Source organism: Phyllobates terribilis, unplaced genomic scaffold (genome assembly GCF_046119375.1).
Source record: "Phyllobates terribilis strain yellow unplaced genomic scaffold, ASM4611937v1 Scaffold_325__1_contigs__length_2139453, whole genome shotgun sequence".
Lineage (NCBI taxonomy): Eukaryota > Metazoa > Chordata > Amphibia > Anura > Dendrobatidae > Phyllobates > Phyllobates terribilis.
In genome coordinates, this window is record NW_027363085.1 from 696,568 (window position 1) to 720,266 (window position 23,699).

Genomic DNA, 23,699 nt, shown 5'->3' on the forward strand with positions numbered 1-23,699 from the left:
TCAAAGTTGCAGAAGCCAGATTACAAGCTCATTTTGGTTCAACTTCAGCAACTGTGCATTGCATTGCCATGTAATGTGATGCAATGCTATCTTTCTAGCTCTCCCTTTTTACTTCCTTTTGGATAAACAGACATATTAGGCAAGCATTTTGGAGCTTTCACCTAAATAACTACAGGTGGTGAGATAAGCTGCACAATATAATTGACCTTTCAGTATATTGTTGCACACACACCATCTATTTAGCAAATGCCCTTGTTATCAACAGCAGCCTTTTAAACTCACCTGAGCTAACAGGTATGTGCGCTGGTTACTCTGCTGCGCTTAAAATTTCTTTTTTGGTTTGCTACAATGCCTTTTCTGAAACGTTGTCTCCTTCTGCTGGAACACTGACTTCTTTCATTTAATGCCTGCAGACTATAAAAGAGAACCCAACCCAAAAAGTTTGGTTGATTAGTCTGTGGCATTCTGTTAAACTGTTGCTTATGGCGGTCTCTGTGAGCTTCTCAGCGACATTCAGCCAGCCAGGTATCCTGCCTGCAGTAGATGGAATGTGGCAATGGAACGCTGGCTGCGCGTGTCATAATAGGCTCTGAGCCTTTATATACCTGTGCACAGCAGCAGCCACCTTCAGTCTGCTGCTGGACAGCCAGCAGCAGCAGCAGCAGGAGAGGTATGTAATCAGGAGCCCTCCTGCTAAGGGTAGACAGCTGCTCGTTCCACCCCACCCCCCGCCTTAATTGGTTCTCCTCCCTTCCAACGGTGTTGAGGCGGGTGGGAACAGCAGGGGGTGAAGGTGCTGTGTTTAAAGAGGTGGAGTTATGCAGATCTAAAACGCGTGGATTGCAGCAGCAGCAAGCCGAAAAGTGCAGGCATGTAAGGGATCTAGAGGTTGACAACATGTCTTCTTAACGGGAGTCCAGGAGCTCATCTCCACAAATGGACTTTTCAGGATCCTTGGGTGGCTCCGTAGTTTGAAACCAATTCTGGTTATCGCTTCTCGGCCTTTTGGCTAAGATCAAGTGTAGTATCTGTTCTTATCAGTTTAATATCTGATACGTCCCCTATCTGGGGACCATATATTAAATGGATTTTTAGAACAGGGAGATGGAAAAAGAGCTTGCTCTGTCCACTCCACGCATTGACCTGGTATTGCAGTATCTACAGGACCGATGCACCCCTTCTTTAATGCAGTTTCTAAAATCAGAAAGAATTGAATTCAATGTTTTTTGTTCATTTTGCTTGTTTGTCGGATTTTGGGATGGACTCTTTGGCTTTGCTTTTCTTCTCCTCATTGGATTTTTCATGTTCAAAGTTGCAGAAGCCAGATTACAAGCTCATTTTGGTTCAACTTCAGCAACTGTGCATTGCATTGCCATGTAATGTGATGCAATGCTATCTTTCTAGCTCTCCCTTTTTACTTCCTTTTGGATAAACAGACATATTAGGCAAGCATTTTGGAGCTTTCACCTAAATAACTACAGGTGGTGAGATAAGCTGCACAATATAATTGACCTTTCAGTATATTGTTGCACACACACCATCTATTTAGCAAATGCCCTTGTTTTCAACAGCAGCCTTTTAAACTCACCTGAGCTAACAGGTATGTGCGCTGGTTACTCTGCTGCGCTTAAAATTTCTTTTTTGGTTTGCTACAATGCCTTTTCTGAAACGTTGTCTCCTTCTGCTGGAACACTGACTTCTTTCATTTAATGCCTGCAGACTATAAAAGAGAACCCAACCCAAAAAGTTTGGTTGATTAGTCTGTGGCATTCTGTTAAACTGTTGCTTATGGCGGTCTCTGTGAGCTTCTCAGCGACATTCAGCCAGCCAGGTATCCTGCCTGCAGTAGATGGAATGTGGCAATGGAACGCTGGCTGCGCGTGTCATAATAGGCTCTGAGCCTTTATATACCTGTGCACAGCAGCAGCCACCTTCAGTCTGCTGCTGGACAGCCAGCAGCAGCAGCAGCAGGAGAGGTATGTAATCAGGAGCCCTCCTGCTAAGGGTAGACAGCTGCTCGTTCCACCCCACCCCCCGCCTTAATTGGTTCTCCTCCCTTCCAACGGTGTTGAGGCGGGTGGGAACAGCAGGGGGTGAAGGTGCTGTGTTTAAAGAGGTGGAGTTATGCAGATCTAAAACGCGTGGATTGCAGCAGCAAGCCGAAAAGTGCAGGCATGTAAGGGATCTAGAGGTTGACAACATGTCTTCTTAACGGGAGTCCAGGAGCTCATCTCCACAAATGGACTTTTCAGGATCCTTGGGTGGCTCCGTAGTTTGAAACCAATTCTGGTTATCGCTTCTCGGCCTTTTGGCTAAGATCAAGTGTAGTATCTGTTCTTATCAGTTTAATATCTGATACGTCCCCTATCTGGGGACCATATATTAAATGGATTTTTAGAACAGGGAGATGGAAAAAGAGCTTGCTCTGTCCACTCCACGCATTGACCTGGTATTGCAGTATCTCCAGGACCGGTGCACCCCTTCTTTAATGCAGTTTCTAAAATCAGAAAGAATTGAATTCAATGTTTTTTGTTCATTTTGCTTGTTTGTCGGATTTTGGGATGGACTCTTTGGCTTTGCTTTTCTTCTCCTCATTGGATTTTTCATGTTCAAAGTTGCAGAAGCCAGATTACAAGCTCATTTTGGTTCAACTTCAGCAACTGTGCATTGCATTGCCATGTAATGTGATGCAATGCTATCTTTCTAGCTCTCCCTTTTTACTTCCTTTTGGATAAACAGACATATTAGGCAAGCATTTTGGAGCTTTCACCTAAATAACTACAGGTGGTGAGATAAGCTGCACAATATAATTGACCTTTCAGTATATTGTTGCACACACACCATCTATTTAGCAAATGCCCTTGTTATCAACAGCAGCCTTTTAAACTCACCTGAGCTAACAGGTATGTGCGCTGGTTACTCTGCTGCGCTTAAAATTTCTTTTTTGGTTTGCTACAATGCCTTTTCTGAAACGTTGTCTCCTTCTGCTGGAACACTGACTTCTTTCATTTAATGCCTGCAGACTATAAAAGAGAACCCAACCCAAAAAGTTTGGTTGATTAGTCTGTGGCATTCTGTTAAACTGTTGCTTATGGCGGTCTCTGTGAGCTTCTCAGCGACATTCAGCCAGCCAGGTATCCTGCCTGCAGTAGATGGAATGTGGCAATGGAACGCTGGCTGCGCGTGTCATAATAGGCTCTGAGCCTTTATATACCTGTGCACAGCAGCAGCCACCTTCAGTCTGCTGCTGGACAGCCAGCAGCAGCAGCAGCAGGAGAGGTATGTAATCAGGAGCCCTCCTGGTAAGGGTAGACAGCTGCTCGTTCCACCCCACCCCCCGCCTTAATTGGTTCTCCTCCCTTCCAACGGTGTTGAGGCGGGTGGGAACAGCAGGGGGTGAAGGTGCAGTGTTTAAAGAGGTGGAGTTATGCAGATCTAAAACGCGTGGATTGCAGCAGCAGCAAGCCGAAAAGTGCAGGCATGTAAGGGATCTAGAGGTTGACAACATGTCTTCTTAACGGGAGTCCAGGAGCTCATCTCCACAAATGGACTTTTCAGGATCCTTGGGTGGCTCCGTAGTTTGAAACCAATTCTGGTTATCGCTTCTCGGCCTTTTGGCTAAGATCAAGTGTAGTATCTGTTCTTATCAGTTTAATATCTGATACGTCCCCTATCTGGGGACCATATATTAAATGGATTTTTAGAACAGGGAGATGGAAAAAGAGCTTGCTCTGTCCACTCCACGCATTGACCTGGTATTGCAGTATCTCCAGGACCGGTGCACCCCTTCTTTAATGCAGTTTCTAAAATCAGAAAGAATTGAATTCAATGTTTTTTGTTCATTTTGCTTGTTTGTCGGATTTTGGGATGGACTCTTTGGCTTTGCTTTTCTTCTCCTCATTGGATTTTTCATGTTCAAAGTTGCAGAAGCCAGATTACAAGCTCATTTTGGTTCAACTTCAGCAACTGTGCATTGCATTGCCATGTAATGTGATGCAATGCTATCTTTCTAGCTCTCCCTTTTTACTTCCTTTTGGATAAACAGACATATTAGGCAAGCATTTTGGAGCTTTCACCTAAATAACTACAGGTGGTGAGATAAGCTGCACAATATAATTGACCTTTCAGTATATTGTTGCACACACACCATCTATTTAGCAAATGCCCTTGTTATCAACAGCAGCCTTTTAAACTCACCTGAGCTAACAGGTATGTGCGCTGGTTACTCTGCTGCGCTTAAAATTTCTTTTTTGGTTTGCTACAATGCCTTTTCTGAAACGTTGTCTCCTTCTGCTGGAACACTGACTTCTTTCATTTAATGCCTGCAGACTATAAAAGAGAACCCAACCCAAAAAGTTTGGTTGATTAGTCTGTGGCATTCTGTTAAACTGTTGCTTATGGCGGTCTCTGTGAGCTTCTCAGCGACATTCAGCCAGCCAGGTATCCTGCCTGCAGTAGATGGAATGTGGCAATGGAACGCTGGCTGCGCGTGTCATAATAGGCTCTGAGCCTTTATATACCTGTGCACAGCAGCAGCCACCTTCAGTCTGCTGCTGGACAGCCAGCAGCAGCAGCAGCAGGAGAGGTATGTAATCAGGAGCCCTCCTGCTAAGGGTAGACAGCTGCTCGTTCCACCCCACCCCCCGCCTTAATTGGTTCTCCTCCCTTCCAACGGTGTTGAGGCGGGTGGGAACAGCAGGGGGTGAAGGTGCTGTGTTTAAAGAGGTGGAGTTATGCAGATCTAAAACGCGTGGATTGCAGCAGCAGCAAGCCGAAAAGTGCAGGCATGTAAGGGATCTAGAGGTTGACAACATGTCTTCTTAACGGGAGTCCAGGAGCTCATCTCCACAAATGGACTTTTCAGGATCCTTGGGTGGCTCCGTAGTTTGAAACCAATTCTGGTTATCGCTTCTCGGCCTTTTGGCTAAGATCAAGTGTAGTATCTGTTCTTATCAGTTTAATATCTGATACGTCCCCTATCTGGGGACCATATATTAAATGGATTTTTAGAACAGGGAGATGGAAAAAGAGCTTGCTCTGTCCACTCCACGCATTGACCTGGTATTGCAGTATCTCCAGGACCGGTGCACCCCTTCTTTAATGCAGTTTCTAAAATCAGAAAGAATTGAATTCAATGTTTTTTGTTCATTTTGCTTGTTTGTCGGATTTTGGGATGGACTCTTTGGCTTTGCTTTTCTTCTCCTCATTGGATTTTTCATGTTCAAAGTTGCAGAAGCCAGATTACAAGCTCATTTTGGTTCAACTTCAGCAACTGTGCATTGCATTGCCATGTAATGTGATGCAATGCTATCTTTCTAGCTCTCCCTTTTTACTTCCTTTTGGATAAACAGACATATTAGGCAAGCATTTTGGAGCTTTCACCTAAATAACTACAGGTGGTGAGATAAGCTGCACAATATAATTGACCTTTCAGTATATTGTTGCACACACACCATCTATTTAGCAAATGCCCTTGTTATCAACAGCAGCCTTTTAAACTCACCTGAGCTAACAGGTATGTGCGCTGGTTACTCTGCTGCGCTTAAAATTTCTTTTTTGGTTTGCTACAATGCCTTTTCTGAAACGTTGTCTCCTTCTGCTGGAACACTGACTTCTTTCATTTAATGCCTGCAGACTATAAAAGAGAACCCAACCCAAAAAGTTTGGTTGATTAGTCTGTGGCATTCTGTTAAACTGTTGCTTATGGCGGTCTCTGTGAGCTTCTCAGCGACATTCAGCCAGCCAGGTATCCTGCCTGCAGTAGATGGAATGTGGCAATGGAACGCTGGCTGCGCGTGTCATAATAGGCTCTGAGCCTTTATATACCTGTGCACAGCAGCAGCCACCTTCAGTCTGCTGCTGGACAGCCAGCAGCAGCAGCAGCAGGAGAGGTATGTAATCAGGAGCCCTCCTGCTAAGGGTAGACAGCTGCTCGTTCCACCCCACCCCCCGCCTTAATTGGTTCTCCTCCCTTCCAACGGTGTTGAGGCGGGTGGGAACAGCAGGGGGTGAAGGTGCTGTGTTTAAAGAGGTGGAGTTATGCAGATCTAAAACGCGTGGATTGCAGCAGCAGCAAGCCGAAAAGTGCAGGCATGTAAGGGATCTAGAGGTTGACAACATGTCTTCTTAACGGGAGTCCAGGAGCTCATCTCCACAAATGGACTTTTCAGGATCCTTGGGTGGCTCCGTAGTTTGAAACCAATTCTGGTTATCGCTTCTCGGCCTTTTGGCTAAGATCAAGTGTAGTATCTGTTCTTATCAGTTTAATATCTGATACGTCCCCTATCTGGGGACCATATATTAAATGGATTTTTAGAACAGGGAGATGGAAAAAGAGCTTGCTCTGTCCACTCCACGCATTGACCTGGTATTGCAGTATCTCCAGGACCGGTGCACCCCTTCTTTAATGCAGTTTCTAAAATCAGAAAGAATTGAATTCAATGTTTTTTGTTCATTTTGCTTGTTTGTCGGATTTTGGGATGGACTCTTTGGCTTTGCTTTTCTTCTCCTCATTGGATTTTTCATGTTCAAAGTTGCAGAAGCCAGATTACAAGCTCATTTTGGTTCAACTTCAGCAACTGTGCATTGCATTGCCATGTAATGTGATGCAATGCTATCTTTCTAGCTCTCCCTTTTTACTTCCTTTTGGATAAACAGACATATTAGGCAAGCATTTTGGAGCTTTCACCTAAATAACTACAGGTGGTGAGATAAGCTGCACAATATAATTGACCTTTCAGTATATTGTTGCACACACACCATCTATTTAGCAAATGCCCTTGTTATCAACAGCAGCCTTTTAAACTCACCTGAGCTAACAGGTATGTGCGCTGGTTACTCTGCTGCGCTTAAAATTTCTTTTTTGGTTTGCTACAATGCCTTTTCTGAAACGTTGTCTCCTTCTGCTGGAACACTGACTTCTTTCATTTAATGCCTGCAGACTATAAAAGAGAACCCAACCCAAAAAGTTTGGTTGATTAGTCTGTGGCATTCTGTTAAACTGTTGCTTATGGCGGTCTCTGTGAGCTTCTCAGCGACATTCAGCCAGCCAGGTATCCTGCCTGCAGTAGATGGAATGTGGCAATGGAACGCTGGCTGCGCGTGTCATAATAGGCTCTGAGCCTTTATATACCTGTGCACAGCAGCAGCCACCTTCAGTCTGCTGCTGGACAGCCAGCAGCAGCAGCAGCAGGAGAGGTATGTAATCAGGAGCCCTCCTGCTAAGGGTAGACAGCTGCTCGTTCCACCCCACCCCCCGCCTTAATTGGTTCTCCTCCCTTCCAACGGTGTTGAGGCGGGTGGGAACAGCAGGGGGTGAAGGTGCTGTGTTTAAAGAGGTGGAGTTATGCAGATCTAAAACGCGTGGATTGCAGCAGCAGCAAGCCGAAAAGTGCAGGCATGTAAGGGATCTAGAGGTTGACAACATGTCTTCTTAACGGGAGTCCAGGAGCTCATCTCCACAAATGGACTTTTCAGGATCCTTGGGTGGCTCCGTAGTTTGAAACCAATTCTGGTTATCGCTTCTCGGCCTTTTGGCTAAGATCAAGTGTAGTATCTTTCGAAAAGGCGGTTTTGGATGTTGGCCGCCCTAGTAGATTGATACATTATGCACACTGGGGTTTAGGCGCTTGTTAGTACGCCAGGTGGCTAATATAGTCATCTGGTGGAAAGCATGGCCCCCCAGGATCGACGCCATTGGGCCGGGGAAGATCGAAAGCCCGAAGTGTGAAGTGCCCCAGGAGTGGTGACCCTGGGGTGCCTTAACTCACTGGGATTGGGAACCCCACTTGAGTTTATGGCACATTTGCACTAGCACTTCCATATTTCTTTCTTCACACACACCCTTATTCCGGGCCTTCTGGCCTTAGGATGGGGAATTTTTCAATTCCCGGTCGAAGGTCCGGGCAGTATTATACTGTGAAACCTTCACTATTTATTTAAATTTCTTTGTCACTGTGTGTCCACTTATTCACGTGTGTTACGTCCTACTAGGATTTTGTCGGGATGCGGTTCCCTTACGGGTTCCTCTCTTGGCAGGTCTAGGGGGGGAGTGTGTGGCCATCAGGTTCCGCTCCCCCCTGAACCCCCTTGGCTCTCCTCTTTCGGGAGGAGAGCGTTGTTGGCTCCCCTCTTCCGGGAGGGGAGCACAGTCTTTGGCTCCCAGTGCCTTGCTCGGGTGAGAACTCGGGCAGGTGCTGGGGGTAAGATTGGGTCGCCTCTGGCTCCGGCTGGAGGTGGCTATTTGTCCCTGTTCCTCGCTGTGGCCTTCTGGCTCGGAGGGACGGGGAATGGTTTGGGGGACCCTTCTCCTTTTGGAGAGGGTTTCAAGAAGACCAGCATCCTAGTGCACTTTTTTTGTGTCACTTGTCACTTTTTTAAGCGCACTCGGGTTTTGTACACGAATTCGGGCTTTCGATAAAAAAAAAAAAAAAATCTGTTCTTATCAGTTTAATATCTGATACGTCCCCTATCTGGGGACCATATATTAAATGGATTTTTAGAACAGGGAGATGGAAAAAGAGCTTGCTCTGTCCACTCCACGCATTGACCTGGTATTGCAGTATCTCCAGGACCGGTGCACCCCTTCTTTAATGCAGTTTCTAAAATCAGAAAGAATTGAATTCAATGTTTTTTGTTCATTTTGCTTGTTTGTCGGATTTTGGGATGGACTCTTTGGCTTTGCTTTTCTTCTCCTCATTGGATTTTTCATGTTCAAAGTTGCAGAAGCCAGATTACAAGCTCATTTTGGTTCAACTTCAGCAACTGTGCATTGCATTGCCATGTAATGTGATGCAATGCTATCTTTCTAGCTCTCCCTTTTTACTTCCTTTTGGATAAACAGACATATTAGGCAAGCATTTTGGAGCTTTCACCTAAATAACTACAGGTGGTGAGATAAGCTGCACAATATAATTGACCTTTCAGTATATTGTTGCACACACACCATCTATTTAGCAAATGCCCTTGTTATCAACAGCAGCCTTTTAAACTCACCTGAGCTAACAGGTATGTGCGCTGGTTACTCTGCTGCACTTAAAATTTCTTTTTTAGTTTGCTACAATGCCTTTTCTGAAACGTTGTCTCCTTCTGCTGGAACACTGACTTCTTTCATTTAATGCCTGCAGACTATAAAAGATAACCCAACCCAAAAAGTTTGGTTGATTAGTCTGTGGCATTCTGTTAAACTGTTGCTTATGGCGGTCTCTGTGAGCTTCTCAGCGACATTCAGCCAGCCAGGTATCCTGCCTGCAGTAGATGGAATGTGGCAATGGAACGCTGGCTGCGCGTGTCATAATAGGCTCTGAGCCTTTATATACCTGTGCACAGCAGCAGCCACCTTCAGTCTGCTGCTGGACAGCCAGCAGCAGCAGCAGCAGGAGAGGTATGTAATCAGGAGCCCTCCTGCTAAGGGTAGACAGCTGCTCGTTCCACCCCACCCCCCGCCTTAATTGGTTCTCCTCCCTTCCAACGGTGTTGAGGCGGGTGGGAACAGCAGGGGGTGAAGGTGCTGTGTTTAAAGAGGTGGAGTTATGCAGATCTAAAACGCGTGGATTGCAGCAGCAGCAAGCCGAAAAGTGCAGGCATGTAAGGGATCTAGAGGTTGACAACATGTCTTCTTAACGGGAGTCCAGGAGCTCATCTCCACAAATGGACTTTTCAGGATCCTTGGGTGGCTCCGTAGTTTGAAACCAATTCTGGTTATCGCTTCTCGGCCTTTTGGCTAAGATCAAGTGTAGTATCTGTTCTTATCAGTTTAATATCTGATACGTTCCCTATCTGGGGACCATATATTAAATGGATTTTTAGAACAGGGAGATGGAAAAAGAGCTTGCTCTGTCCACTCCACGCATTGACCTGGTATTGCAGTATCTCCAGGACCGGTGCACCCCTTCTTTAATGCAGTTTCTAAAATCAGAAAGAATTGAATTCAATGTTTTTTGTTCATTTTGCTTGTTTGTCGGATTTTGGGATGGACTCTTTGGCTTTGCTTTTCTTCTCCTCATTGGATTTTTCATGTTCAAAGTTGCAGAAGCCAGATTACAAGCTCATTTTGGTTCAACTTCAGCAACTGTGCATTGCATTGCCATGTAATGTGATGCAATGCTATCTTTCTAGCTCTCCCTTTTTACTTCCTTTTGGATAAACAGACATATTAGGCAAGCATTTTGGAGCTTTCACCTAAATAACTACAGGTGGTGAGATAAGCTGCACAATATAATTGACCTTTCAGTATATTGTTGCACACACACCATCTATTTAGCAAATGCCCTTGTTATCAACAGCAGCCTTTTAAACTCACCTGAGCTAACAGGTATGTGCGCTGGTTACTCTGCTGCACTTAAAATTTCTTTTTTAGTTTGCTACAATGCCTTTTCTGAAACGTTGTCTCCTTCTGCTGGAACACTGACTTCTTTCATTTAATGCCTGCAGACTATAAAAGATAACCCAACCCAAAAAGTTTGGTTGATTAGTCTGTGGCATTCTGTTAAACTGTTGCTTATGGCGGTCTCTGTGAGCTTCTCAGCGACATTCAGCCAGCCAGGTATCCTGCCTGCAGTAGATGGAATGTGGCAATGGAACGCTGGCTGCGCGTGTCATAATAGGCTCTGAGCCTTTATATACCTGTGCACAGCAGCAGCCACCTTCAGTCTGCTGCTGGACAGCCAGCAGCAGCAGCAGCAGGAGAGGTATGTAATCAGGAGCCCTCCTGCTAAGGGTAGACAGCTGCTCGTTCCACCCCACCCCCCGCCTTAATTGGTTCTCCTCCCTTCCAACGGTGTTGAGGCGGGTGGGAACAGCAGGGGGTGAAGGTGCTGTGTTTAAAGAGGTGGAGTTATGCAGATCTAAAACGCGTGGATTGCAGCAGCAGCAAGCCGAAAAGTGCAGGCATGTAAGGGATCTAGAGGTTGACAACATGTCTTCTTAACGGGAGTCCAGGAGCTCATCTCCACAAATGGACTTTTCAGGATCCTTGGGTGGCTCCGTAGTTTGAAACCAATTCTGGTTATCGCTTCTCGGCCTTTTGGCTAAGATCAAGTGTAGTATCTGTTCTTATCAGTTTAATATCTGATACGTCCCCTATCTGGGGACCATATATTAAATGGATTTTTAGAACAGGGAGATGGAAAAAGAGCTTGCTCTGTCCACTCCACGCATTGACCTGGTATTGCAGTATCTCCAGGACCGGTGCACCCCTTCTTTAATGCAGTTTCTAAAATCAGAAAGAATTGAATTCAATGTTTTTTGTTCATTTTGCTTGTTTGTCGGATTTTGGGATGGACTCTTTGGCTTTGCTTTTCTTCTCCTCATTGGATTTTTCATGTTCAAAGTTGCAGAAGCCAGATTACAAGCTCATTTTGGTTCAACTTCAGCAACTGTGCATTGCATTGCCATGTAATGTGATGCAATGCTATCTTTCTAGCTCTCCCTTTTTACTTCCTTTTGGATAAACAGACATATTAGGCAAGCATTTTGGAGCTTTCACCTAAATAACTACAGGTGGTGAGATAAGCTGCACAATATAATTGACCTTTCAGTATATTGTTGCACACACACCATCTATTTAGCAAATGCCCTTGTTATCAACAGCAGCCTTTTAAACTCACCTGAGCTAACAGGTATGTGCGCTGGTTACTCTGCTGCGCTTAAAATTTCTTTTTTGGTTTGCTACAATGCCTTTTCTGAAACGTTGTCTCCTTCTGCTGGAACACTGACTTCTTTCATTTAATGCCTGCAGACTATAAAAGAGAACCCAACCCAAAAAGTTTGGTTGATTAGTCTGTGGCATTCTGTTAAACTGTTGCTTATGGCGGTCTCTGTGAGCTTCTCAGCGACATTCAGCCAGCCAGGTATCCTGCCTGCAGTAGATGGAATGTGGCAATGGAACGCTGGCTGCGCGTGTCATAATAGGCTCTGAGCCTTTATATACCTGTGCACAGCAGCAGCCACCTTCAGTCTGCTGCTGGACCGCCAGCAGCAGCAGCAGCAGGAGAGGTATGTAATCAGGAGCCCTCCTGCTAAGGGTAGACAGCTGCTCGTTCCACCCCACCCCCCGCCTTAATTGGTTCTCCTCCCTTCTAACGGTGTTGAGGCGGGTGGGAACAGCAGGGGGTGAAGGTGCTGTGTTTAAAGAGGTGGAGTTATGCAGATCTAAAACGCGTGGATTGCAGCAGCAGCAAGCCGAAAAGTGCAGGCATGTAAGGGATCTAGAGGTTGACAACATGTCTTCTTAACGGGAGTCCAGGAGCTCATCTCCACAAATGGACTTTTCAGGATCCTTGGGTGGCTCCGTAGTTTGAAACCAATTCTGGTTATCGCTTCTCGGCCTTTTGGCTAAGATCAAGTGTAGTATCTGTTCTTATCAGTTTAATATCTGATACGTCCCCTATCTGGGGACCATATATTAAATGGATTTTTAGAACAGGGAGATGGAAAAAGAGCTTGCTCTGTCCACTCCACGCATTGACCTGGTATTGCAGTATCTCCAGGACCGGTGCACCCCTTCTTTAATGCAGTTTCTAAAATCAGAAAGAATTGAATTCAATGTTTTTTGTTCATTTTGCTTGTTTATCGGATTTTGGGATGGACTCTTTGGCTTTGCTTTTCTTCTCCTCATTGGATTTTTCATGTTCAAAGTTGCAGAAGCCAGATTACAAGCTCATTTTGGTTCAACTTCAGCAACTGTGCATTGCATTGCCATGTAATGTGATGCAATGCTATCTTTCTAGCTCTCCCTTTTTACTTCCTTTTGGATAAACAGACATATTAGGCAAGCATTTTGGAGCTTTCACCTAAATAACTACAGGTGGTGAGATAAGCTGCACAATATAATTGACCTTTCAGTATATTGTTGCACACACACCATCTATTTAGCAAATGCCCTTGTTATCAACAGCAGCCTTTTAAACTCACCTGAGCTAACAGGTATGTGCGCTGGTTACTCTGCTGCGCTTAAAATTTCTTTTTTGGTTTGCTACAATGCCTTTTCTGAAACGTTGTCTCCTTCTGCTGGAACACTGACTTCTTTCATTTAATGCCTGCAGACTATAGAAGAGAACCCAACCCAAAAAGTTTGGTTGATTAGTCTGTGGCATTCTGTTAAACTGTTGCTTATGGCGGTCTCTGTGAGCTTCTCAGCGACATTCAGCCAGCCAGGTATCCTGCCTGCAGTAGATGGAATGTGGCAATGGAACGCTGGCTGCGCGTGTCATAATAGGCTCTGAGCCTTTATATACCTGTGCACAGCAGCAGCCACCTTCAGTCTGCTGATGGACAGCCAGCAGCAGCAGCAGCAGGAGAGGTATGTAATCAGGAGCCCTCCTGCTAAGGGTAGACAGCTGCTCGTTCCACCCCACCCCCCGCCTTAATTGGTTCTCCTCCCTTCCAACGGTGTTGAGGCGGGTGGGAACAGCAGGGGGTGAAGGTGCTGTGTTTAAAGAGGTGGAGTTATGCAGATCTAAAACGCGTGGATTGCAGCAGCAGCAAGCCGAAAAGTGCAGGCATGTAAGGGATCTAGAGGTTGACAACATGTCTTCTTAACGGGAGTCCAGGAGCTCATCTCCACAAATGGACTTTTCAGGATCCTTGGGTGGCTCCGTAGTTTGAAACCAATTCTGGTTATCGCTTCTCGGCCTTTTGGCTAAGATCAAGTGTAGTATCTGTTCTTATCAGTTTAATATCTGATACGTCCCCTATCTGGGGACCATATATTAAATGGATTTTTAGAACAGGGAGATGGAAAAAGAGCTTGCTCTGTCCACTCCACGCATTGACCTGGTATTGCAGTATCTCCAGGACCGGTGCACCCCTTCTTTAATGCAGTTTCTAAAATCAGAAAGAATTGAATTCAATGTTTTTTGTTCATTTTGCTTGTTTGTCGGATTTTGGGATGGACTCTTTGGCTTTGCTTTTCTTCTCCTCATTGGATTTTTCATGTTCAAAGTTGCAGAAGCCAGATTACAAGCTCATTTTGGTTCAACTTCAGCAACTGTGCATTGCATTGCCATGTAATGTGATGCAATGCTATCTTTCTAGCTCTCCCTTTTTACTTCCTTTTGGATAAACAGACATATTAGGCAAGCATTTTGGAGCTTTCACCTAAATAACTACAGGTGGTGAGATAAGCTGCACAATATAATTGACCTTTCAGTATATTGTTGCACACACACCATCTATTTAGCAAATGCCCTTGTTATCAACAGCAGCCTTTTAAACTCACCTGAGCTAACAGGTATGTGCGCTGGTTACTCTGCTGCGCTTAAAATTTCTTTTTTGGTTTGCTACAATGCCTTTTCTGAAACGTTATCTCCTTCTGCTGGAACACTGACTTCTTTCATTTAATGCCTGCAGACTATAAAAGAGAACCCAACCCAAAAAGTTTGGTTGATTAGTCTGTGGCATTCTGTTAAACTGTTGCTTATGGCGGTCTCTGTGAGCTTCTCAGCGACATTCAGCCAGCCAGGTATCCTGCCTGCAGTAGATGGAATGTGGCAATGGAACGCTGGCTGCGCGTGTCATAATAGGCTCTGAGCCTTTATATACCTGTGCACAGCAGCAGCCACCTTCAGTCTGCTGCTGGACAGCCAGCAGCAGCAGCAGCAGGAGAGGTATGTAATCAGGAGCCCTCCTGCTAAGGGTAGACAGCTGCTCGTTCCACCCCACCCCCCGCCTTAATTGGTTCTCCTCCCTTCCAACGGTGTTGAGGCGGGTGGGAACAGCAGGGGGTGAAGGTGCTGTGTTTAAAGAGGTGGAGTTATGCAGATCTAAAACGCGTGGATTGCAGCAGCAGCAAGCCGAAAAGTGCAGGCATGTAAGGGATCTAGAGGTTGACAACATGTCTTCTTAACGGGAGTCCAGGAGCTCATCTCCACAAATGGACTTTTCAGGATCCTTGGGTGGCTCCGTAGTTTGAAACCAATTCTGGTTATCGCTTCTCGGCCTTTTGGCTAAGATCAAGTGTAGTATCTGTTCTTATCAGTTTAATATCTGATACGTCCCCTATCTGGGGACCATATATTAAATGGATTTTTAGAACAGGGAGATGGAAAAAGAGCTTGCTCTGTCCACTCCACGCATTGACCTGGTATTGCAGTATCTCCAGGACCGGTGCACCCCTTCTTTAATGCAGTTTCTAAAATCAGAAAGAATTGAATTCAATGTTTTTTGTTCATTTTGCTTGTTTGTCGGATTTTGGGATGGACTCTTTGGCTTTGCTTTTCTTCTCCTCATTGGATTTTTCATGTTCAAAGTTGCAGAAGCCAGATTACAAGCTCATTTTGGTTCAACTTCAGCAACTGTGCATTGCATTGCCATGTAATGTGATGCAATGCTATCTTTCTAGCTCTCCCTTTTTACTTCCTTTTGGATAAACAGACATATTAGGCAAGCATTTTGGAGCTTTCACCTAAATAACTACAGGTGGTGAGATAAGCTGCACAATATAATTGACCTTTCAGTATATTGTTGCACACACACCATCTATTTAGCAAATGCCCTTGTTATCAACAGCAGCCTTTTAAACTCACCTGAGCTAACAGGTATGTGCGCTGGTTACTCTGCTGCGCTTAAAATTTCTTTTTTGGTTTGCTACAATGCCTTTTCTGAAACGTTGTCTCCTTCTGCTGGAACACTGACTTCTTTCATTTAATGCCTGCAGACTATAAAAGAGAACCCAACCCAAAAAGTTTGGTTGATTAGTCTGTGGCATTCTGTTAAACTGTTGCTTATGGCGGTCTCTGTGAGCTTCTCAGCGACATTCAGCCAGCCAGGTATCCTGCCTGCAGTAGATGGAATGTGGCAATGGAACGCTGGCTGCGCGTGTCATAATAGGCTCTGAGCCTTTATATACCTGTGCACAGCAGCAGCCACCTTCAGTCTGCTGCTGGACAGCCAGCAGCAGCAGCAGCAGGAGAGGTATGTAATCAGGAGCCCTCCTGCTAAGGGTAGACAGCTGCTCGTTCCACCCCACCCCCCGCCTTAATTGGTTCTCCTCCCTTCCAACGGTGTTGAGGCGGGTGGGAACAGCAGGGGGTGAAGGTGCTGTGTTTAAAGAGGTGGAGTTATGCAGATCTAAAACGCGTGGATTGCAGCAGCAGCAAGCCGAAAAGTGCAGGCATGTAAGGGATCTAGAGGTTGACAACATGTCTTCTTAACGGGAGTCCAGGAGCTCATCTCCACAAATGGACTTTTCAGGATCCTTGGGTGGCTCCGTAGTTTGAAACCAATTCTGGTTATCGCTTCTCGGCCTTTTGGCTAAGATCAAGTGTAGTATCTGTTCTTATCAGTTTAATATCTGATACGTCCCCTATCTGGGGACCATATATTAAATGGATTTTTAGAACAGGGAGATGGAAAAAGAGCTTGCTCTGTCCACTCCACGCATTGACCTGGTATTGCAGTATCTCCAGGACCGGTGCACCCCTTCTTTAATGCAGTTTCTAAAATCAGAAAGAATTGAATTCAATGTTTTTTGTTCATTTTGCTTGTTTGTCGGATTTTGGGATGGACTCTTTGGCTTTGCTTTTCTTCTCCTCATTGGATTTTTCATGTTCAAAGTTGCAGAAGCCAGATTACAAGCTCATTTTGGTTCAACTTCAGCAACTGTGCATTGCATTGCCATGTAATGTGATGCAATGCTATCTTTCTAGCTCTCCCTTTTTACTTCCTTTTGGATAAACAGACATATTAGGCAAGCATTTTGGAGCTTTCACCTAAATAACTACAGGTGGTGAGATGAGCTGCACAATATAATTGACCTTTCAGTATATTGTTGCACACACACCATCTATTTAGCAAATGCCCTTGTTATCAACAGCAGCCTTTTAAACTCACCTGAGCTAACAGGTATGTGCGCTGGTTACTCTGCTGCGCTTAAAATTTCTTTTTTGGTTTGCTACAATGCCTTTTCTGAAACGTTGTCTCCTTCTGCTGGAACACTGACTTCTTTCATTTAATGCCTGCAGACTATAAAAGAGAACCCAACCCAAAAAGTTTGGTTGATTAGTCTGTGGCATTCTGTTAAACTGTTGCTTATGGCGGTCTCTGTGAGCTTCTCAGCGACATTCAGCCAGCCAGGTATCCTGCCTGCAGTAGATGGAATGTGGCAATGGAACGCTGGCTGCGCGTGTCATAATAGGCTCTGAGCCTTTATATACCTGTGCACAGCAGCAGCCACCTTCAGTCTGCTGCTGGACAGCCAGCAGCAGCAGCAGCAGGAGAGGTATGTAATCAGGAGCCCTCCTGCTAAGGGTAGACAGCTGCTCGTTCCACCCCACCCCCCGCCTTAATTGGTTCTCCTCCCTTCCAACGGTGTTGAGGCGGGTGGGAACAGCAGGGGGTGAAGGTGCTGTGTTTAAAGAGGTGGAGTTATGCAGATCTAAAACGCGTGGATTGCAGCAGCAGCAAGCCGAAAAGTGCAGGCATGTAAGGGATCTAGAGGTTGACAACATGTCTTCTTAACGGGAGTCCAGGAGCTCATCTCCACAAATGGACTTTTCAGGATCCTTGGGTGGCTCCGTAGTTTGAAACCAATTCTGGTTATCGCTTCTCGGCCTTTTGGCTAAGATCAAGTGTAGTATCTGTTCTTATCAGTTTAATATCTGATACGTCCCCTATCTGGGGACCATATATTAAATGGATTTTTAGAACAGGGAGATGGAAAAAGAGCTTGCTCTGTCCACTCCACGCATTGACCTGGTATTGCAGTATCTCCAGGACCGGTGCACCCCTTCTTTAATGCAGTTTCTAAAATCAGAAAGAATTGAATTCAATGTTTTTTGTTCATTTTGCTTGTTTGTCGGATTTTGGGATGGACTCTTTGGCTTTGCTTTTCTTCTCCTCATTGGATTTTTCATGTTCAAAGTTGCAGAAGCCAGATTACAAGCTCATTTTGGTTCAACTTCAGCAACTGTGCATTGCATTGCCATGTAATGTGATGCAATGCTATCTTTCTAGCTCTCCCTTTTTACTTCCTTTTGGATAAACAGACATATTAGGCAAGCATTTTGGAGCTTTCACCTAAATAACTACAGGTGGTGAGATAAGCTGCACAATATAATTGACCTTTCAGTATATTGTTGCACACACACCATCTATTTAGCAAATGCCCTTGTTATCAACAGCAGCCTTTTAAACTCACCTGAGCTAACAGGTATGTGCGCTGGTTACTCTGCTGCGCTTAAAATTTCTTTTTTGGTTTGCTACAATGCCTTTTCTGAAACGTTGTCTCCTTCTGCTGGAACACTGACTTCTTTCATTTAATGCCTGCAGACTATAGAAGAGAACCCAACCCAAAAAGTTTGGTTGATTAGTCTGTGGCATTCTGTTAAACTGTTGCTTATGGCGGTCTCTGTGAGCTTCTCAGCGACATTCAGCCAGCCAGGTATCCTGCCTGCAGTAGATGGAATGTGGCAATGGAACGCTGGCTGCGCGTGTCATAATAGGCTCTGAGCCTTTATATACCTGTGCACAGCAGCAGCCACCTTCAGTCTGCTGATGGACAGCCAGCAGCAGCAGCAGCAGGAGAGGTATGTAATCAGGAGCCCTCCTGCTAAGGGTAGACAGCTGCTCGTTCCACCCCACCCCCCGCCTTAATTGGTTCTCCTCCCTTCCAACGGTGTTGAGGCGGGTGGGAACAGCAGGGGGTGAAGGTGCTGTGTTTAAAGAGGTGGAGTTATGCAGATCTAAAACGCGTGGATTGCAGCAGCAGCAAGCCGAAAAGTGCAGGCATGTAAGGGATCTAGAGGTTGACAACATGTCTTCTTAACGGGAGTCCAGGAGCTCATCTCCACAAATGGACTTTTCAGGATCCTTGGGTGGCTCCGTAGTTTGAAACCAATTCTGGTTATCGCTTCTCGGCCTTTTGGCTAAGATACCACATCTTGCCAGAAGGATTCTAAGCCAATCGTGCCCTTGGCCTTGAGGCATCGGCGGTGTAAAAGCCGTCTTAAGCCTCATGCTGCTTTAGGGGGCAGATACGCAAAGAAACCAAGAAGGCGATCGACCCTATCTACCTTTTGAAGATGGCATCAGCAGTAGCGGCCGCAGTGCGCTATGCCAGAGCTGGTGACCTTCGCATCAAGAACTCTTTCAAGATCGAAGTGGACGATGCATCCAAGGAGAAGATGACCTTGAAGTTTTTCGTGAGGAGAGTGCTGCTGGAGATCCTAGGAGTAAAGAGGGAAGACATCCTGGCCCTTCAAGATCGCCCCGGTTCCTTCACTTTGACTCTGGAGTCGGAGTATGCGTGCCAGAACCTCTTCCGCCAGATTCACCTGCACCTTTCAGATGAGGATCTTAAAGGACTCACCTTTGTCATCCTTTACTCCGGTGGAGAGAAGCCGCTCGTGGTTCAGATGAGCAACCCTCATGTTCCCTTAGTTAATATTATTTGCTTTCTTCAAAACTATTTCCCAGAACTGCGGTATTCCCACAAGGTCATGAATGAGGAAAACCTCTGGACGGGAAAGCATAAATTTTTTGTTAAATTTTGTGAAGATCCAAATGGCATTGGTGGTCAGCGTCATCCTCCGTCAAGTTTCCTGATCGGTAGGGAGCGGGGGCGCCTCTTCTACCCGGACATGCCCCTCTTCTGCCGGAAATGCATGTGTTTCGGTCACACTTATGAGAACTGCAAGGAGGAGGTGGCAATCTGTAAGAAGTGCTACAAGCATGGACATGCCACAATGGACTGTACCAATGAGATGGTGTGCAACATCTGCCGGGTCCCAGGTCACTCCTTCCGGGAGTGTCCTTTGAAGAAAAAGGCGGAAACCTATGCTGAAACGCTGGCAAAGCAACCTGCCCGTGTGCCTCCATCTGCTCCCGGGGGGCAGAGGCAACCCTCTGCTGTTCCTGCTCCTGCGGGTGCGTCTACAGCGCGGGGGCAGTCTTCTAGCTCTCCAGTACCTGCTCCACAGACCAAGCCTGCTAGTACATCAGGTGGTACGTCTGCACCTGCTGCACAGAGGAAGCCAACCAACCCTCCTGCTCCTGCTGCTAAGGGGGGTCCCACCAGTGCTCCTGTATCTACTGTGCGAACACAACCCCCTGTAGGCGGGTCCACAAGCACTTCAGTGCCTGCTGCACAGGGAAAACCTGCCAGTTCTCCTATTCCTGCTGCGCATAAGCCCACGTCTATGCAGAAACCTCCAGCTGAGAAACCTGTCCGTCCTGAGAGGAGGGAAGCTTCATCTAAGGACTGGGCTGCTGATTCTGATCCGGGTGATATGGTGGTGGAGGGGAGTCCCTCTGCTGAAATCGGGACATTTAGCTCGGAGGAAGAAGCAATGGAGCTGGAAACTCGTAGGAAAAGGAAAACAGATGATAGGTCTGATGAGAATGTGGCCAGGGAGACTTCCAAGAAGTGTCCATTAAAACCAAGTCTTCTGCAATACAAGCCAATGGCTCCCGCTGCCCCTCCTGAGGAGCCAAGGCCTTCAGACCCTATAAACATTTCTTTTTCGGACTCAGAAGTGCAGAGCCCGTTAACATCGGTGGGCTTTATGTCTGATTCTGACAGTAGTGTGACCTGAACTATCCTATCATGACCTCATCAATTAAAGTAGCCTCGCTCAATGTGAGGAGTATAAGGGGCTCTACAAGAAGGGCTGCTTTGTTTTCCTACCTGTCAACAGTGGACTGTGATGTCTTTTGTTTGCAAGAATGTAACATTGACTTTGATATGAATTATGCAGATTTAAGAAAAGATTGGCCTCATGGGCCCTCTATCTGGTCCGGAGATAATGAAAATCGTTCCTCTGGCATTGGAGTGCTGTTTAGGTCGCATGACTTTAAAATCAACTCTTTTGTGGACATTTCTTCTGGACGTGCTCTTTTCTTAAATATTAGTTTTAAAGGTGTGGACTTTAGACTTTTGAACATTTATGCTTCTCCGGTGAAGGAAGAGAGACATCAGTTGTTTGAAGATGTGCAATATTACCTACCTGGTTCATCGCCTCTGATGTTCTGTGGGGATTTCAATTGTGTCTTGCCTGGTGAAGGGAGAAGCGGGAGTTCCACCGTTCCTAAAAAAGACAAAACAGAGAAACAACTAAAGGATTTGTTAACTGATTTTTTTCTTAGAGACTCCTGGAAAGAGATCCGTAGTAATGATCCCGGTTATACTTGGGAGAACTCTTCTTCTAAATCTCGTATTGATTTTATTTTCATGTCCCAATATGTGAATGTCAAATCTGTTGTCTTAATCCCAAACATTTTTTCAGATCATAAGATGTTGCTATCAGAGTTAGAATTACCTGGGCTTGTCAAGGCAAGAGGAGTTTGGAGGCTAAATACAACATTGTTACAAGATCCTAAGGTAAGAACAGATTTTAAAGCGTTTTTTAATTATTTAAGAACAAAACAACAAAAATTTTTAACTCTGCTAGAATGGTGGGAATACAGCAAGATGAAGATAAAAAGTTTTTTTATCAAGGTCAGCATAGCCAATGCAAGAGAAAAGTCCGCTTGGCATAAAAGGCTTATTACTAAATTGCAGACCTGTTATCAACTAAGAGATGTGGGACTTGAAATGGACGATTTAATTGAAGCAACAAAAAAAGAAATTAAAAAGAGTATAGAGTCGAAGGGTAAGGAAATAATTTATAACTCAAAAATTGAAGTGATGGAGAAAAATGAAAAGTGCTCAAGATTTTTTTTTAAAAAAGTAGTTGCTGCTAAGGAAATGATAACAGAATTAGAGGGTGAAACTACAACTGAAGGTATGCTCAACCAAGCTCACCAGTTTTATCAGCAGCTTTTTAATGAGAAAACTATAGACCAGTCTTTTACTGAAGATGCCCTTAATTCATTAAAAAATAGTCTGAGCCGCGAAGACCAAGAATTGTTATGCACTGAAGTCACCTTGTCGGAAGTAGATGCTGCTATCAAAAGTTTTTCCTATGGGAAAACCCCTGGTTCTGACGGTTTGCCTGTTGAATTTTATCGTGAATTTTGGAATTTTTTAAAACCCGACTTGTTTTTAGTAATCAAAGAAGCTTTTAAGTGTGATATCCTGCCTATATCTTGGAGAAGTGGTCTGGTCTCCCTGATTTTTAAAAAAGGAGCCAAATCCCATCTGGCAAACTGGAGACCAATCACACTGTTGAATGTTGATTACAAGTTGATGTCCAAAATTTTAGTGAACCGTTTTAAAAAAGTTTTATCCAAAGTTATTTATGAAGACCAGGTATGTGGGGTGCCAGGAAGAGGAGTTGCGGAGCATCTCAATACCATCCGCGATGTCATATGGTACCAGCAATCCAGGAAGCAAGACTTAGCAATTTTATCGTTGGATTTTCAAAAGGCTTTTGATCGTGTCTCTCATTGTTTTTTATGGTTGGTTTTAAAAAAAATGGGCTTCCCTGAAATTTTTATCAAGCAAGTGGCACTTTTATATAAGAACTCTTTTAGTAAAATTTTAATCAATGGATTTTTGTCTAATGAAGTGTTTTTGCATTCAGGTGTGAAGCAAGGCTGCCCTTTGTCCCCAGTGCTATTTATATGTGCAATAGAGCCTCTTTTATCTATGCTACGAGAGGATAAAGTGATTAAAGGTGTCCCTATCCCTGGAGGACATGGAAGAGATGTGAAGGTAATGGGCTACATGGATGATATTACTATTTTTTGTTCATCACCTGCCGCTCTCAGGAGAGCTATAAGAACGACCAATTTTTTTTGTGAAGCCTCAGGTTTTAAGTTAAACATTGAGAAATGTGATTGTTTTGTCCGTGGCAATTGGGCGGATGTGTCCATCCCTGATCTCCCGATGCAGTCAGAGAAGATTAAAATTCTGGGCGTGATTTTTGATCGACAGAATGATGGAATGAAGAGCTGGGATGGAGTAAGGGACAAAATACAAAAGAAGATTGACTTTTGGAAATTAAGAAAATTAACAATCGAAGGTAAAGTTTTAATTATTAAGGCCCTTCTGCTTCCTGTCATGTTATATCTCAGTTATGTTTATCCCCCAAGTGACCTTACAGGGAGAAGATTACAGAGAATGCTGTTTGAATTTGTGTGGAACTCTAAGTTCGAAAAGGTGAAGAGAGAAACAATGTACAAGATGCACCACCTTGGTGGTAAGGATGTTCCCAACGTCAAACTGTTTTTATGCTCAAAGTTTTTTAGCCTCTGTTTTAAATATATGTTTGCTTCAAGCCCTTGGGCACATTTTTTAAGATATGCAGCTGGCCACATTTTTAGGAGGCGAAAGTGGATATCCATTTCTTTAACAAGCCCAGTGTTGTTATCCCCTCCACAACAATATGCCATCCTGGAGAAAGTTATCAGATTATATGGCCTAGATTCTTTTGAGATGGAGACATTGAAGAATGCAAGGAAGCTGCTGCAGCAATTAAAAAAGAAAGAAACTTTGACGCCCATAAGCCATTATTCATATAGCAGAGTCACTAAAATATGGAATTTAACAAATGCACCTTACCTGATGAATCAACATAAAGACTTAGCTTGGATGATTGTGCAGGAATGTTTACCGACTCGTGATTTCCAGTATAAAAGAAGACTTAGCACTATACAAACCTGCCCGAGGCATCAGTGCAATAATGATGAGACTACTATGCACCTTATTTGGAATTGTGATTTTGCACAGCAAGTGTGGAAAGACTGTGGTGAGCTTTTAAAATTTTTATCTGGTCTTAATTTTTTAAGCCATGAAGTGGTTTTATATGGGATTTTACCAA

At 44.7% G+C, this 23,699-nt stretch overlaps 13 non-coding genes and 1 pseudogene across 13 annotated transcripts; all 14 read left to right on the forward strand.

The window, feature by feature from the left end:
* Window positions 1-989: 989 nt before the first annotated feature.
* Window positions 990-1,180, forward strand: LOC141221517 (U2 spliceosomal RNA). The gene has a single exon (XR_012289547.1). It is a non-coding gene; the product is annotated as a U2 spliceosomal RNA (small nuclear RNA).
* A 1,112-nt stretch (window positions 1,181-2,292) lies between these two features.
* On the forward strand, window positions 2,293-2,483 carry LOC141221432 (U2 spliceosomal RNA). The gene has a single exon (XR_012289464.1). It is a non-coding gene; the product is annotated as a U2 spliceosomal RNA (small nuclear RNA).
* A 1,115-nt stretch (window positions 2,484-3,598) lies between these two features.
* On the forward strand, window positions 3,599-3,789 carry LOC141221433 (U2 spliceosomal RNA). Its single transcript, XR_012289465.1, has one exon. It is a non-coding gene; the product is annotated as a U2 spliceosomal RNA (small nuclear RNA).
* Window positions 3,790-4,904: 1,115 nt separating this feature from the next.
* Window positions 4,905-5,095, forward strand: LOC141221434 (U2 spliceosomal RNA). Its single transcript, XR_012289466.1, has one exon. It is a non-coding gene; the product is annotated as a U2 spliceosomal RNA (small nuclear RNA).
* Window positions 5,096-6,210: 1,115 nt separating this feature from the next.
* LOC141221435 (U2 spliceosomal RNA) lies at window positions 6,211-6,401 on the forward strand. Its single transcript, XR_012289467.1, has one exon. It is a non-coding gene; the product is annotated as a U2 spliceosomal RNA (small nuclear RNA).
* Window positions 6,402-7,516: 1,115 nt separating this feature from the next.
* On the forward strand, window positions 7,517-7,608 carry LOC141221644 (U2 spliceosomal RNA; annotated as a pseudogene).
* A 795-nt stretch (window positions 7,609-8,403) lies between these two features.
* Window positions 8,404-8,586, forward strand: LOC141221594 (U2 spliceosomal RNA). The gene has a single exon (XR_012289610.1). It is a non-coding gene; the product is annotated as a U2 spliceosomal RNA (small nuclear RNA).
* A 1,115-nt stretch (window positions 8,587-9,701) lies between these two features.
* Window positions 9,702-9,892, forward strand: LOC141221469 (U2 spliceosomal RNA). The gene has a single exon (XR_012289500.1). It is a non-coding gene; the product is annotated as a U2 spliceosomal RNA (small nuclear RNA).
* A 1,115-nt stretch (window positions 9,893-11,007) lies between these two features.
* Window positions 11,008-11,198, forward strand: LOC141221436 (U2 spliceosomal RNA). Its single transcript, XR_012289468.1, has one exon. It is a non-coding gene; the product is annotated as a U2 spliceosomal RNA (small nuclear RNA).
* Window positions 11,199-12,313: 1,115 nt separating this feature from the next.
* Window positions 12,314-12,504, forward strand: LOC141221437 (U2 spliceosomal RNA). The gene has a single exon (XR_012289469.1). It is a non-coding gene; the product is annotated as a U2 spliceosomal RNA (small nuclear RNA).
* A 1,115-nt stretch (window positions 12,505-13,619) lies between these two features.
* On the forward strand, window positions 13,620-13,810 carry LOC141221438 (U2 spliceosomal RNA). The gene has a single exon (XR_012289470.1). It is a non-coding gene; the product is annotated as a U2 spliceosomal RNA (small nuclear RNA).
* Window positions 13,811-14,925: 1,115 nt separating this feature from the next.
* On the forward strand, window positions 14,926-15,116 carry LOC141221440 (U2 spliceosomal RNA). The gene has a single exon (XR_012289472.1). It is a non-coding gene; the product is annotated as a U2 spliceosomal RNA (small nuclear RNA).
* Window positions 15,117-16,231: 1,115 nt separating this feature from the next.
* On the forward strand, window positions 16,232-16,422 carry LOC141221441 (U2 spliceosomal RNA). Its single transcript, XR_012289473.1, has one exon. It is a non-coding gene; the product is annotated as a U2 spliceosomal RNA (small nuclear RNA).
* Window positions 16,423-17,537: 1,115 nt separating this feature from the next.
* LOC141221442 (U2 spliceosomal RNA) lies at window positions 17,538-17,728 on the forward strand. The gene has a single exon (XR_012289474.1). It is a non-coding gene; the product is annotated as a U2 spliceosomal RNA (small nuclear RNA).
* The last annotated feature ends 5,971 nt before the right edge of the window (window positions 17,729-23,699 follow it).